Below are 15,639 nucleotides of genomic sequence, written 5' to 3' on the forward strand. Positions count from 1 at the left end.
ATTGACAGCCTAGAGGTGACGAGTGAAGGCCATCTCTGGCAAAGCAGTGTGGTCTACCAACCATGTCATCACTGGCTGATAGGAAGTGGATCCCTTGAGAATGACACCAGAAACTAAGCCAATTTTTGAAGTCAGTCATTTTTTATTTATATTGTGGTATCATCCTAGGTGAGGATAGAATACTGCTCAAGCCAACGGGCATACCTGCCTTGGGCACATATTCAGAGAGCTCAGTCATGTCTGTCTTCATATAGTCCTGTGAAGGGGTCTATATCAGAAGGGCGAATGCTTACAATAGTGAACGCTCTTCTAGCAAACTTAAAAATGCAAAAACTTAAAATGTCGAAGGAACGGATCGAATGTACAGGGAAAATAAAGTGGGGGGGCTTCTCCACCCACACACCCCCGATGTGGGGGACTGTGCATCCTACACCCCCCAACTTAAATATACTAACTCCAAGATTGCACCACAGTGGAGAAAACAGCAAAGTCCGGAGAACGGCCCATCATTTTTTTTTCCCTGGGAAAAAAATCGATGTTCCGTGCCTTCAACATTTTCAGGTTTTGTGTTTTAAAGTTCGATAGAAGAGCACTTGCTATTTTAAGCATTCGCTCTTCTGATAGGAACCCCCTGTGAGGTACATCTCAATTCATTCAAACAACATGAACTATGATGTAGTAATAACGGTACTTGTTGTTGAGAGACTGGAGAGTATGCATGATCTGATGGATCCTGGCACCCGATAATCAGCTGATAGTAACCTTTATCCTGCCCTACCTGGTGAGTGGGACATTTGTGTGTGCCTCACAATAGAGTCACCTATGACTAACAAATTTGGTTTAGATGCGGTTTGCCTTAAGGGCTTATTTGGTGAGACAATGGTGTTTGTGATTTTATGTGTATTGAGTGCTGTAGATGCTGTATTAGGTGTAGCATGTTTGTGTTTGGAAGATCTCTGGTGTTTAGGTAGGTTTCTCCTCATATGATCATTTATGTGTTGAGTGCATGGTTTGTGTAGGAGGGGTAGTATGTTGCCTGATAACATTTTCAGTGTTACTACTCTGTGCATGAGAGAGCAAGATATCCAGATTCTTAGCATAAATTCATCTCTCACAAATTGTACTTGGGTGATTTAGGAGTAGAGGGTTGTAGGAGTATGAGGCAATTGCTACACTTCCTAAGTATACTCATGTCAATCAGGCTGGTAGGGGAAATAGAGGGTAACTGACTATCCATAATGGTAGGATAAATCCTGTTTTCACAGTAGGAAGAGAAAATGGAGGGATGAGGTATAAATGGTTACTCTAAAAGAGGTCTGCAGTAATGGGAGATTCTCTAACAGGTCTATACTAACAATGGGAGACTATGGAGAGAGTTTCCTGTAGAGGACTTAAACCAGAGAGATTTACTTATATGAAAGTACGCAAAGCCACATTTGTGCGAGAATTTTATAGCAGCAGGATGAAAGACTTTTTTAAACATAAAACCTCAGGCCAATCAGATAAGACACAAAAGCTATCGACTAGCAGATCCCACCTTGGATGGGTTAAACTTACCACCATGCTTCCAGCAGAGTGCAGAAAAAAAAACTCTCCCAATCTAAAACCAGTAGACTTGAGCTCAAGTGCAGTAGAAAATGCTTTATAACAGAAGTAAGAGTTCATGTAACAAAAGAAATCCTTGGAAATAAATTCACCAACCCTGAGAAATGTTCTCAACACACTGTGACACCGATGCACTGGACAAACAATCAAGGAGCCTCAGTCCTCACCAGACACCCGTGCACTGGCCCAGCAATCAAGGAGCCTCAATCCTCACCACCAACACCAGTGAGAGGCATCCATATAGGGAAATGATAATAAACACCAGTGAGAGGCATCCATATAGGGAAATGATAATAAATACACACACAGTAAAGTACAACTTCAATTAATGACACACAGAGATAACAGTCAGTCTGGGGCTGGTTTCTCCCTTTCTCTCCAGAACCCCAATAAGACTCCCCACTGGCACAGCTATAGGGTCCAGATCTCAGGCTAGTGGGCAAGCTAAAACCTCTATCATACCCTGTCTGTCAAACCAGTGCTTCATGTCCCTGCCCAAGTAGCTGACACACACACCCTTTGGGATCAGAGTTATATACAACCACACAGACACTCCTGGGGAAGGCTGGCACGGGTTCTCCAGCTGTGCCCCTTTTACCTAGACTATACAGTAGAAATCACTGCCACCACCCACTAATATTTATCAGCTAAAAAAGGCCCTTATGAAAGGGTATCCAATTATTACGGTGCAATATTATTATCCAAATGGTAAGAGCAACTGAACAGTCAAGGCTATTGGAGTGGCTTTGTACAATATCACTAAATATATGCAATGCACTCTTAGAGATTAAATTATCTCTACACAAAACAGTCACAGTTGAAATGTTTAAAAATATTTAATAATAAATAATAAAAACACAAGACAATGCTTCTTACTCTACAGTGCAAGTCAAGAGTTCAGAGATCATACAGAAATACTTAAAATAATACAGTAGAAAAGTTCTGACATCAATACAGAAAAAAGACTAATCTAATCTTCCTATTTCCTAGCTATTTCTAAGAGAAACACTAAAGTCTAAGATCCTACTTACATACAGACCCAGGCAGAGTGGTGAGTTGGATGTTCTCAAGTGAAAATGCCCAATGCCCTCATTAAGTCTGGCCTCAAAACAATAGGCAGAATGCCTCCCTCTAGAGATCGTGGCTCCATGTTTTAGATCAAAGAATTTAACAATGCTTGACTTATCAGCTTTGTTACAGCAGAGTGCACTGTTGTGACATTTTTGCAGTTCCACATCTAACAGCACTTTCTTCCATTTAAGAGAACAAGCCTGTGACTTATATTAATATTTACAAATAACAGAATTATCTACAAAATTCTATCTAGCTAGGCGGGCAGCCTTCACCTATCTTTACACATCTTCCCCCGGAGAGCCCAAGCAAGTTTTTCAAGTGACCCTTAAGAAATGTTGCTTGAGAGGGTTAGGTCTATCTGAGTATACCTTACCCCATTCCCTGCCTTGAGAACCCATCTGCACTGGCATTGCTAATCCCACTGCAGTGATGCACTGACATATCATATACTTGCAACCCTAGGCTTCGTCTTAGCAACTTGACATTTTTGCTGCTGGCTCTGTTTAACCCTGTGAGGGGATTGTGATCTGTCACTATAGTGAATTTTTTCCATACAGATAAGGCTGAAGTTTCTGCAGTGCCCACACTATGGCTAGACATTCTTTTTTCTACAGCTGCATAGCATTCCTCCCTGGGTTGGAGCGTACAACTGAGATAAACCACTGGGTGCTCTTCTCCCGCTGTAGAAATCTGGCTAAGTACAGCCCCCACCCCATGGTTTGAAGCATCCACCTTCAAAACAAATTCTTTTCTGTAATCTTCTTCAAAACAAATTCTTTGCTGTAATCTGGACTGGCTAACACAGGGGGTCCTCCCAAAGCTTCTTTAAGCTTCTGGAATGTCTGCTCACATGCTGGAGTCCACACTACCTTATCTGGCCTGTTTTTCCATGTCAGGTCTGTGAGGGGAGCAGCTATGGTACTATAACTAGTCTATAGTACCCTGCTGTCCCTAAGAATGCTCTCATCTGCTTTTTGGTAACAGGTGCAGGCCATGCCTGAATGGCTTCTACTTTGGAAGGTTCTAGCCTGATCTTACCACTCTCCACTCTATGTCCCAGGCAGAAGACCTCTGACATACCCACCTGACATTTGCTGGGCTTAATGGTCAACCCTGCCCTCTGTAATCTGCCCAGCACCTTCCTGACATGTTGAAGGTGCTCTTGCCAGGAATTGTTGTAGATGGCAATATCATCTAGGTAAGCAAGGGCAAACCCTCCTGCTCCTGCCAGGATATGATCTACCAGCCTCTGGAAAGTTGCTGGGGTATTTTTCATCCCACCAGGCATCTTTGTGAACTCATACAAGCCAAAAGGAGTCACAAAGGCTGACTTCACTCTAGCATTGGGAGTCAAGGGCACCTGCCAGTAACCCTTGGAATGATCAATAGTTGTAAGATACTTAGCCCCACCCAGCTTCCCTAGGGCCTCATCTGTCCTGGCATGGGGAAAGCATTTGACTCTGTGTGGCTATTTAATTTCCTGTAGTCCTCACAGAACCTGGTGCTGCCATCCTTCTTTGGCACCAGCACCACTGGGGAGGCCCAGGGACTGTTGGGCTCTTGAATTACCCCTAGTTCCAATATTTTCTGTATCTCCTCCCTCAGAGTCTGTTTGACTCTCTCAGGTACACTATAAGGGGCCAGCCTAATAGGCCTTTGGGTCCTGTATCCACCTGGTGCTGCACCATGTGGGTGCACCCTGGTTTCCCAGTGAACATGTCCCCAAACTCCTGTAACACTGCTCAGATTTCTCGAACCTGGGTAGGAGACAGCTGCTGGGACATTGCTACCCCTTCCACTGAGGTGTCAGTCCGAGCCTCACTGAGGAGATCAGTCGCCAGATCTCCCTCAGACTCCTCCTACAATCCACTGCAAATGCTCAGCACAAGGCCCTCCCTATCATGGTAAGGTTTCATCATGTTAACATGGTACACCTTGTGCTCTTGCCTCCTGCCTAGCAGTTCTACCATGTAGCTAACATCACTTACCTTTCTTACCACCTTATAGGGTACCTCCCAAGCTGCTTCCAGCTTGTTGTGTCTGAAAGGAATGAGAACCATTACCTGCTGCCCCACAGCATAATCTCTAGCTCAAGCATTCCTGTCATACCACACCTTTTTCTGTTGTTGGGCTTCTGCCAGGTTCTCCTGGGCCAAGCCCATGAGTTCCCTGAACCTTGTCCTGAGGTTTAGGACATATGCCGCAACAGACTCCTTGTGAGATTCACACTCACCATCCCACTAATCACAAATTAAATCTAGAGGTGCTCTCACCCTATGTCCATACAGCAACTCAAAGGGTGAAAAATCTGTGGATTCGTTCGATACCTAATGATACTGGTATGCAGTATATTAATGAACTATTAATTAAAGAGACCAATTTTTCCAAGGACAGAATCATATTGATAGATCAATTGTTAGAACTAGTATTATTTAATAACGCCTTCATGTTTGGTGGCATTAATTACTTACAGAAGTGGGGGGTTGCCATGGGCACCCCCTGCGCTAATACTTATGCCAACCTGGTAGTCTTGTGGTGGGAAAAGTTATACCTTTTCACGCATGAGAATTTTAAGCTCATTAAACTTTACAGGCATTTTGTGGACGACGTCATAATAATTTGGGAAGGCACCATGGAGTTATTTGAATCTTTCTTGCAGCATTTGAATACTACTAGTACGTTCTCACGTTTTACGCATGAAATTTCTGACCAAGAAGTTCATTTCTTGGATGTTACTCTTAGGTTTACAAAGGAAGGCACTTTGGAATCCACTCTATATAGGAAACCAACTTGGAAGAACTCTATGCTATGTTTTGATAGCATGCATCCCTGGCATACCTTTCAAGCCATAGTTAAGAGTCAATTCACCAGGATTAGGAGATTGTGTAGTAACACAGATGAATTGAACCAAGAAGCATGCTTCCTAGAGAAGTTATTTATTAGTAGAGGATACAATTCCACCATGGTCAGTAACATCAAATTTGAAATTTTGGGTGATATTATACCGATGAATAAGGACAACACAACTATGAAGTGTAGAAGAAACGATATAAGACCTTATAGGAAAGAGGATGCCACCAGCAACCATTTGAGTTATATCACTACATACACTAGTGATATTAGAAAGATTCAGCAGGTCATTTACAACAACTGGCACATTTTAACTATAGATTCTTGCACTAAGAAATTTATTAGTAAGTGTCCCACTTTCACCTATAAGAATAGTAGGAACCTGAAAAGAATTTTATGTGGTGATATACACATTAAAACAGAGGAAGATGACATTCCGACTCATAGCATTAACACCAAGGATTTTGGTACTTACCCATGTTATAGCTGTAATAGGTGCAGATACATAACCAAAACACAGTGTTTTAAACATCCTAACATTAATTATGTTTTTAAACCCAACTTCCGAGCAAGCTGCAATACTAGAAACTTGATATATTTAGCCACCTGTAATAAATGTGAGGTCTTCTATGTGGGGCTAACAAAGAGAAGACTACAGGAACGTATATACAATCATCTCTATGATATACGTAAAGCCATAGATAATAATGCGCTGGCTAAACATATTATGGAATTCTCCACTCATTCCTTTTCTTTTAGGGTTTTACAAATAGTGAAACAGAATGAAAGAGGGGGAGACAAAGAGAACTACTTGGCACTAATGGAGCTCAAATGGATACTCCGTTTGGGAGCACACATAGAGCCGGGTCTTAATAGTCAAGTGTCCATTAAACCCTTCTTAATATCTAGGAAGTAAATATTTAGGTTTTTGACACCTATGATAGATTTTATATGGTACAATTCAGTTTTAATGTTTATAAGCATTGTTTGTTTATTGCATGTTTTAAGTTCATTACTTATTATTATTATTTATTAGAAAAGGTTTTCATGCGTATATACATATTACAAATATATTTTTCGTTAGATTTATTTATCTTTATTTAATTAGATATGTAATTATTCATGCGTTTATATTTCACAATATTCACATACATATATTTGATTCATGGATGAATTTACTATATACTATATATTTAGAACAAACGAGTTAAAGAGCAGTTATATAATGTTACCTGAATTTATATGAAATTAATATGACATCTTTTGATGTATTTCACTAAGTTCACGTATATATTTATAACATCATGCTCAATAATCATTGGCAAGTTTTATAAGTTGCACAGTGATTTTTATATTTCAAATATGATTAAATTGGTTAATACTATTTGTCATTATATATCAGAGATGTACTTCATTTACCATCCGGTGAATTTTGATCTATATAAATTTATAAAATTCTTATTAATGAGTTTAATTTTCAATTAAGTGTTATTAATGTTTTAATTTATGCATACATTTTCATTTTATTTATTGGTTACAATAATACTACAGACATTTATATAAGAACACGTGTAGATGTTCTTCGAAAATATAAAAGTATATAGTAGCCCAAGATCTGAGTTCATAAATGCATTCAAATGTTTAAATGTTTTTAATGTTTTTAGCATAGTTTAAAGTTAATTGATTAATGAGCAGACTTTCCCGCCTTGAGCGGTTGTATATAATCTCTGAACAGGTCTATGTGATTTATCTGATGGGCGTGGATGGACCACGCTGGCGCTCATTTTACTTCCAATAAACTATTTTGTATCCTGAGAATTGCCAACATGTCTTGTTCCTGTTACAGCAGCTTTTCGTGATTATTGGATGTTTTTTATGTGGTTGGTACTGTACTTCATCTACACAGACCTTCCACTGAGGTGTCAGTCCGAGCCTCACTGAGGAGATCAGTCGCCAGATCTCCCTCAGACTCCTCCTACAATCCACTGCAAATGCTCAGCACAAGGCCCTCCCTATCATGGTAAGGTTTCATCATGTTAACATGGTACACCTTGTGCTCTTGCCTCCTGCCTAGCAGTTCTACCATGTAGCTAACATCACTTACCTTTCTTACCACCTTATAGGGTACCTCCCAAGCTGCTTCCAGCTTGTTGTGTCTGAAAGGAATGAGAACCATTACCTGCTGCCCCACAGCATAATCTCTAGCTCAAGCATTCCTGTCATACCACACCTTTATCTGTTGTTGGGCTTCTGCCAGGTTCTCCTGGGCCAAGCCCATGAGTTCCCTGAACCTTGTCCTGAGGTTTAGGACATATGCCACAACAGACTCCTTGTGAGATCCACACTCACCCTCCCACTAATCACAAATTAAATCTAGAGGTGCTCTCACCCTATGTCCATACAGCAACTCAAAGGGTGAAAATCTGTGGATTCCTGGAGAACCTCTTTGTAAGCAAACAGATGGGGCAAATATTTGTCCTGCTCCCTCTTAAACTGGTCTGCAAATGCCCATAGCATAGATTTGATTGTAGAGTTTAACCTCTCAACAAGACCATTAGTCTTTTGGGGGTGGTCTTCAGGTACTTCACCCGCAGGACTTCCACAGACAGGCCAGCAGGTCTGACATGAAGTTGGCACCTTTGTCAGTTAGTATTTCTTTTGCTGAAAATCTCTAACAAAGCATTTGCCACCTTTTCTGTCTCAATGGAGGACAGAGCCACTACCTCAGGGTATCTTGTAGCATAATCTATTACCACTAGGATATACTTTTTCCCTGTGGAACTTGGGGTACTCAGGGGCCCCACAATATCCATAGCTACCCTCTGAAATGGCTCCTCAATCACAGGCAAAGGCATCAAAGGAGCTCCCGCTTTGTCTACTGCCTTGCCTACTTTTTGGCAGTGCTCACAGGTCCTGCAAAGGGAATATCATGGGCTATGGCTAGAAGTGCCAGATGGTAGGCTCTAGGCACTACCAACTGCTGTACACTCTCACCTTCTAGCCCTCCCTCAGGGGTTCACTGTCTATACAGTAACCCTTTGTCCCAGTATACAGATTCCCGCTTCCCTTGAGAATCAGGTTCCTCACTAGCTACCTGCCTCAGTCCTTGTAATGTAGGGTCTGAGAGCTGAGCCTGTCTCAACTCTCTCTTTGTAACACTTTCCAGCTCCCCTTCCACAGGAAGTCTGGCATCCTCTGACAGTGGTGCCTCACTGTCAGCCTAGGTACTACTACTCATCTCTACATTTGCAGTCACTCTGTCCAAGGGAACATCAGTACCCACAAGCAGCTGTGGTACACCTTCAGTCTCACTGCTACAGCGTAGCTTCCTCCCTGAAGTAACCACCTCACCAGTCCTGAGTGAAAGTATGTGGTCTGTCTGGGTCTCTTCCAGGCTACCAGACACACATGCTTGTCTCCAAGCCTGACTGTGTGTAACTGCATGAGCGCATGGTACTGCCTCATCAAAATCCTTCCCTATCAGGAGATATGCAGGATGGTAGTTCGGTAGTCCTCTTGTCTCAAGACAACCCACTATTGGCATTCTGTCTTCCCATTACTGGCTCCCTTACCTTTTGTTAACCATTCCTCCATGGATGTCTGTATGCTACATGGCCCCACTGGTTGCATTCAAAATATTCAACCCTAGGTCCTGGATGCGTACCTGGACTAGTGGCTTCCCCTGCTACTGGCAGATTCAGTTGGGGCAGTCTGTGTTGCCCCCCATGGGTTCCTTTAGACACATGAGCAGTACGGGGGTCCCTTTCCTGTGCAGGGAAGCCCTGCTTGCTAGGTATAGGTCTCCCTTCTTCCCCAACTCATCTGAAGTATCACATTGTCTATCAGCTAACCAGATCTTCATGTCCTCAGGCAAAGTACTAAGGGCTTGTTCCCTCACCAAAAGGTCTGCCAGCCCTTTAGAAGTGGTGACCTGACATCCACTCACCCACCTATGAAAGTAAGTGCTCAGTTGAGCAACATATTCACAAACAATTTCATCTACCTTACATCTATGCTCACAAAACTTTTTCCTATACGTTTCAGGTGTTAGCTTAAAAAAATTCTAACAAACAGTTCTTAACAGTAGTATAATTAAAACAGTCAATGTCAGACATTTTAGAAACCACAGTAATAGCTTTACCATAGAGTAAGGGGGTCAGGAACCATACACAAAGCCTCTGGTCAACACCATACTGTTTAAATACCCTCTCACACATATGAATGAAACTATCAAAATTATTCCCCTCTTTAAATTTTGGAAGAAATTTACTGACCTTTTGTGCTTCTGGGGTCCAGTTACTCCCTTACCCATTACCTCCAGGACTCTGGCAAAGAGTCAGCATCTCCTTCTCATGCTGCCTCTGCCTTTCCTTTTCCTCAGCTTCCAGGCATAGCAGTTTCTCATTCTCTTCAGCCTGCAACCGTTGCAGTTTCTCATTGTCCTCACTCTCTAGATGTCCTATTCTGTCAACTGCTTCTATTTCCAAACTCCTGGCCTCCAACTCAAGTCTCTTTAGCTCAAGATGGATTTTTAATTCCTCTGCAGAAAGGCTGAGCTGTCCAATTCTCTGAGTGTGGTACATCTCCAGTGACAGTCTGATTGTCCTCCTGGATGCTGTTTTCTGATGCAGCTGTGACCAAAGCTGCAATCATGTCTGCCTTACTCAGGTTTTGATTCAACAGTCCCCTAGCCTGGCACAGCTCAGCCAGCTGGCTCCTTGTCAGCTTTCCGTACTCCTCTGCTGACATGCTTGCCTGTTCTCCCTGACTAACTAAGCTAACAAAAGAAATAAAACTGAGCTGATCTGAACTCAGAGTATTCACTGCATGGCTGACTTAGAGTACAAAAACACCTTCAGTGATCACTGTACACAAGCTACAGGAATTCACACCACCCACACCACTACAAGCCAATTAGTATTTGCCAACCAATTAATATGTGGTGTGGATATCCCACCACTGCCAAACAATTAATATGTGACTCCCGTGCACTGGCCCCGCAATCAAAGTACCTCAATCCTCACCACCAACGCCAGTGAGGGGTGTCCATGTAGGGGAAAGTTAATAAATACACACACAGTAAAGTACAAATTTCCTTAAGGGCACACAGAGATCACAGTCTGGAGCTGGTTTCTCCTTTTTCTCCAGATACCCGATAAGACTCACCACTGGCACAGCTATAGGGTCCAGATCTCACCCTAGTGGGTAAGCTAAAACCTCCAGCACCCTCTCTGTCCAACTAGTGCTTCATGTCCCTGCCCAAGTAGCTGACATACACATACTTTGAAATAAGAGTTATAGACAACCACACAGACACTCCTGGGGAAGGCTGGCACAGGTTCTCCAGCTGGGCCCATTTTACCCAGACTATACGGTAGAAAACACTGCCACCATCCACTAATATTTATCAGCTACCAAAAGGCCCTTATGAAAGGGCATCCAATTATTACTGTGCAATGTTATTATCCAAATGGTAAGTGCAACTGCACAGTCAAGGCTATTGGAGTGGCTTTGTACAATATCACTAAATACATGCAGTGTACTCTTAGAGATTAAATTATTTCTACATAAAACAGCCACAGCTGAAAGGTTTAAAATATGTAATAATAAAAACACAAGACAATACTTCTTACTACACAGTGCTAGTCAAGAGTTCAGAGATCACAGAGAAATGCTTAAAATAATACAGTAGAAAAGTTCTGACATCAATACAGAAAAAAAACTAATCTAATCTTCCTAGTTCCTAGCTATTTCTAACAGAAACACTAAAGTCTAAGATCCTACTTACATACAAACACAGGCAGAGTGGTGAGCTGGATGTTCTCAACGCAAATGCTCAATGACCTCATTCTTTCTGTCCTTATTATATTGATAACACAGTACCACTGATTCATTTCAGATTACATCATTTCTTTCTGGTTCCCAGGCTAACAGAAACTCAGAGTTAAATAGCCCTATTGATCTTGCAGCTGTTCAGGAAGCCAGAGCAATTAAAGAAATTATACATGTAAATTCTAGCCATTAACTCTGGCCTCAAAACAATAGGCAGAATGCCTCCCTCTAGACATCTCGGCTCCGAGTTTTAGAACAAAGAATGTCACAATGCTTGACTTATCAGCTTTGTTACAGCAGAGTGCACAGTTGTTACAGGTTTGCAGTTCCACATCTAACAGCATTTTTTTCCATTTAAGAGAACAAGCCTGTGGCTTACATTAATATTTACAAATGACAGAATTATCTACAAAAGTCTATCTAGCTAGGCTGGCAGCCTTCACCTATCTTCACACACACAAAAACTTTGCAAAACAGAACAAGTGTAGGCTGAAAATCAGTGATAAATTCAAGAAAATAAATAAATGCAGCACAGAATTTTCAAACATCACTGAAACATTTACAGCAACTGCAATAAAATATGCTTATATCAGCTTTGTATTTCCAGATTGTTTTAGAAGCAATCAAGGCAAGGCAACAAGGAAGCTTTGAATAAGTGAGCACAGTATTACAAAATGTAATTCTTTGATACCAGCAGGATGAAAGACTTTTCTAAAGTTAAACCTTCATGCCTACAAGATAAAAACACAAAACCAGTGGAGCTATAGTCCCCACCTTTGGTGGGTTGAATTAAACATACTGCTCCCTCCGGAGTGCAAAAAAAACCCTCAATGTAAAACCAGCTGGCTTTGAGCTCAAGTGCAGTAACAAATGCTTTATAATAGAAGTAAGAGGTCCTGAATATCAAGAATCCTTGGAAATAAGTTCACTAACTCTGAGAAATGTTCACAGTACACAAAGACATTGCAAAACAGATGGAGTTTCTTTAACAAGTGCATTTCCCATCACAGTTGGGTACCTCAAGGATCAACTCTAGAGACATTTCTTTTCAACATCTTTATTAAAAATGAAAATGTGTAACAGCAAACACCATATCATCTTTATTAAAAACTTCATGCCACCTCCAAAGACGCAACCTTAGTCCAATATGTTGAGGATGCTACACTAATCTCCTCAGTATCTACACTACAGGACCTGCAGGATATCACAGAGCAGACATTCCTTTCCAGAGATCCTGGCTGTCGAAATCAGACCTACTTTTAAATGCATAAAAGACCAAATTAATGTTCCTTACCCAAAACAATACTGAGAACTAAAGCAAACATTCTATATTTTACCAGCAAACCACATAAAAAATTAAAACCATCTCCTAGACCAAACTGCTAGGAGTCTTACTCAATAATAATTTCAGATATGAGCCACACATACTTCAAGCTATAAAGAAAACTCACAGAAAGTTAGGCTCATCTACAAGGCCCCAAAATTATTCACAGACAGCATCAGAAGACCAATAGCTCATCCCTATCTACTCGCCTCCTTCTTGTATGCAGCATCTATTTTTACAAATCTAAACATTACCCTTAGAACAAAACAGGACTCATATTATTAATAAGTAGTAAAATTTGCTGTAAATACCACCCAACCAACACATCAATGTAAAGTAGTAAAGGACCTAAACTGACTGGAACTTCCACAGTACCTGTCCAACTCCTAATACAGTACAGAGAAATACCCATCTCTTGAAAATTAATATTTATATATTAACGCACAAAACCTGTGGTCCAACAATAAATCCCTCCTGGTTATATCTAAATCCAAAAACTCTGCTGGTGATCCCCTGTACTCCCACCATATCACCAAGCTCTGGAACGCTATGCCAATTCACGTTAAATACACAGATAGTAAAAATAGTTTTAAACAAATAATAAAACAACACGTAAACAATAACTGGCTATGTTCTTGCAATACTCCTGGTCATTGCCAGTAAATACCCAAACACTCCAGAACAATCTTTTACCTAACCCTCCGTTCTCCCTTTGCATACTCTCACACAGCCAAAAGTACCCCTTACTTCTGTTACACTATACTCTCTCACAGCATCACCATCGGCCTACTTTCCCTGACTCCTATCAGACTGCCATATATTTCTATAACTAATAACATTACCACACACATGGGTATCACTACCTCCATACCAACTCCATTAAATATACAACCTTCTCATGTCTCCTATATTCAGAAATACTTTCCATGTCTTAACTCCTATTTCTTTATATTCTCAATGATTTTGAATCAAACCATGTTTCTGAAACTATACTTTTACAATTTCTGTATTTACTACATCTGTTGCCTACATACAATTAACCTTCCTACATCTATAAATTATGTCTAATCGCTGCCTCTCACTGTTTTATTCATGTGTGAATTACAACTTTCATTACTGTATAACCAAATGAATTTTTGTAAAAGTGATAATGCCACAACTTCATTTGTATATACAACTTTCTCTCGTTGTTATAGCATGTAAGTATATTTCTGTATATGTATATATATATATATATATATATATATATATATATATATAAAATAAAATAGAAGTTTATTTAATCCACATAGATAAGCGCTTTCGTCATACAGACTTCAACAGATCTACAAAATTAATTTAAAATCCTTGCTTTTTATAGGAAATCCTTTAAACATGTGACAACACATCTAATGAATATTCATTAGGTCAATCCAAATACCTTATATATGTTTAAAATTCATAAAAAAACTGTTTTATATTATACATTTTCAAATAAAACAGAATTCCATATTCCTTAATGTTAATATATACATTAAAAAGTATATAAAAGTATGTGAAAATATATATTCAAAGCATATTGGCTCTATACTTGAGTTCAGGTTTGATACTTATAGCCTCATTCAAACCTGGAAAAAATGTTGCATTCAGTTTGAATTGCCATTTAGATTCTGCTTGAAGTAATTTATTTTTCCAATCTCCCCCTCTTGGATCCATCTTAACTATCTCTAGGATCCCAAAAATAAAACTATGTGTGGGGTTAGTTATAATATGCTTACTAAGAGCATTTTTTCTTCCTTTTTTGAAATACAGTAGCAATGCTCATAAATTCTACGATTTAATTTTCTCTCTGTTTTTCCTATGTAGAAACAAGTGCAGCCTTTACACGTAGCCAAATATACTAATCCCTTAGATGTACAGGAACCATACATTAATTTAATAGGTATGTCATAAGGTGCCAGTAAGAACTGTGCCTTTTCATTAATATATGAGCATTGTTCACAGCATCCGCATTTATGCGTCCCAAACCTAGTGCCACTCAAGTGTGTTGTCTTATTATCTAACATGAACTTTAAATTTTTGTCTACTTTATAAGTAAACATGGGTTCAGAACCTATATATTTATAAATATCCTGATTACATTTAAGCATGGACCAATTTTTTGATATAATCTTCTTAACTTCTTTAGCCGTTTCCCCATAAGTTATGAACATGGATTGGGAAAAATCTTGAATTTCCTTAGGTCTCATATTTTCTTCCTCAGTCCCAACACCTAATAATGCCATGTATTTAACATTCCATAAGGCCAAAACTTCATCCCTGATATTATTTACAAAAACTAAAGGGTACCCCCTCTCCACAAACATATTAGTTACCTTATTAATTTCTCTTTCCACTAAATCTATCCTTGAACACATTCTAACCACCCTCACCATCTGACCCTTGACAATATTTCTTTTTACATGTGGAGGATGGTTGCTAGAATATTCCAGGTAATCATTGGAGAAGGTAGAGTTTCTAAAAATACTAGAGAAAAAATTATTGTTAACATAATCCTTTGCTATATTCACATCTAAATAGTTTATACCATCCTGATTACCATTCCCTGTAAATTTGAAGTAAGAGCATATATTATTAATGTAAGTTAAAAAAGCGTCAAAAGAATTTTCATCTTTCCATAAAATAAATAAATCATCTAAAAATCTAAAATATTTGACCCATTCACCATTAAATGGGGATGTAAAAATATATTGTTTTTCCCATTCATGCAGCATTAAATTTGCAAAAATAGGGGCGCAGCTGTTACCCATCGCCACCCCTTGTATCTGTTTATAATATTCACCTTCAAATGTAAAAAAATTATTTTTTAAAATAATTTCCATCAAATCATTAATAAAATTTAACATTTTGCCCCCTAAATTACTACGTCTGATTAAAACATCACTAAAAAACTGCAAACCTATTTCATGAGGTAT

The sequence above is a fragment of the Protopterus annectens genome, chromosome 2.part2, assembly GCF_019279795.1.
Source record: "Protopterus annectens isolate FY-2018-M chromosome 2.part2, PAN1.0, whole genome shotgun sequence".
Lineage (NCBI taxonomy): Eukaryota > Metazoa > Chordata > Ceratodontiformes > Protopteridae > Protopterus > Protopterus annectens.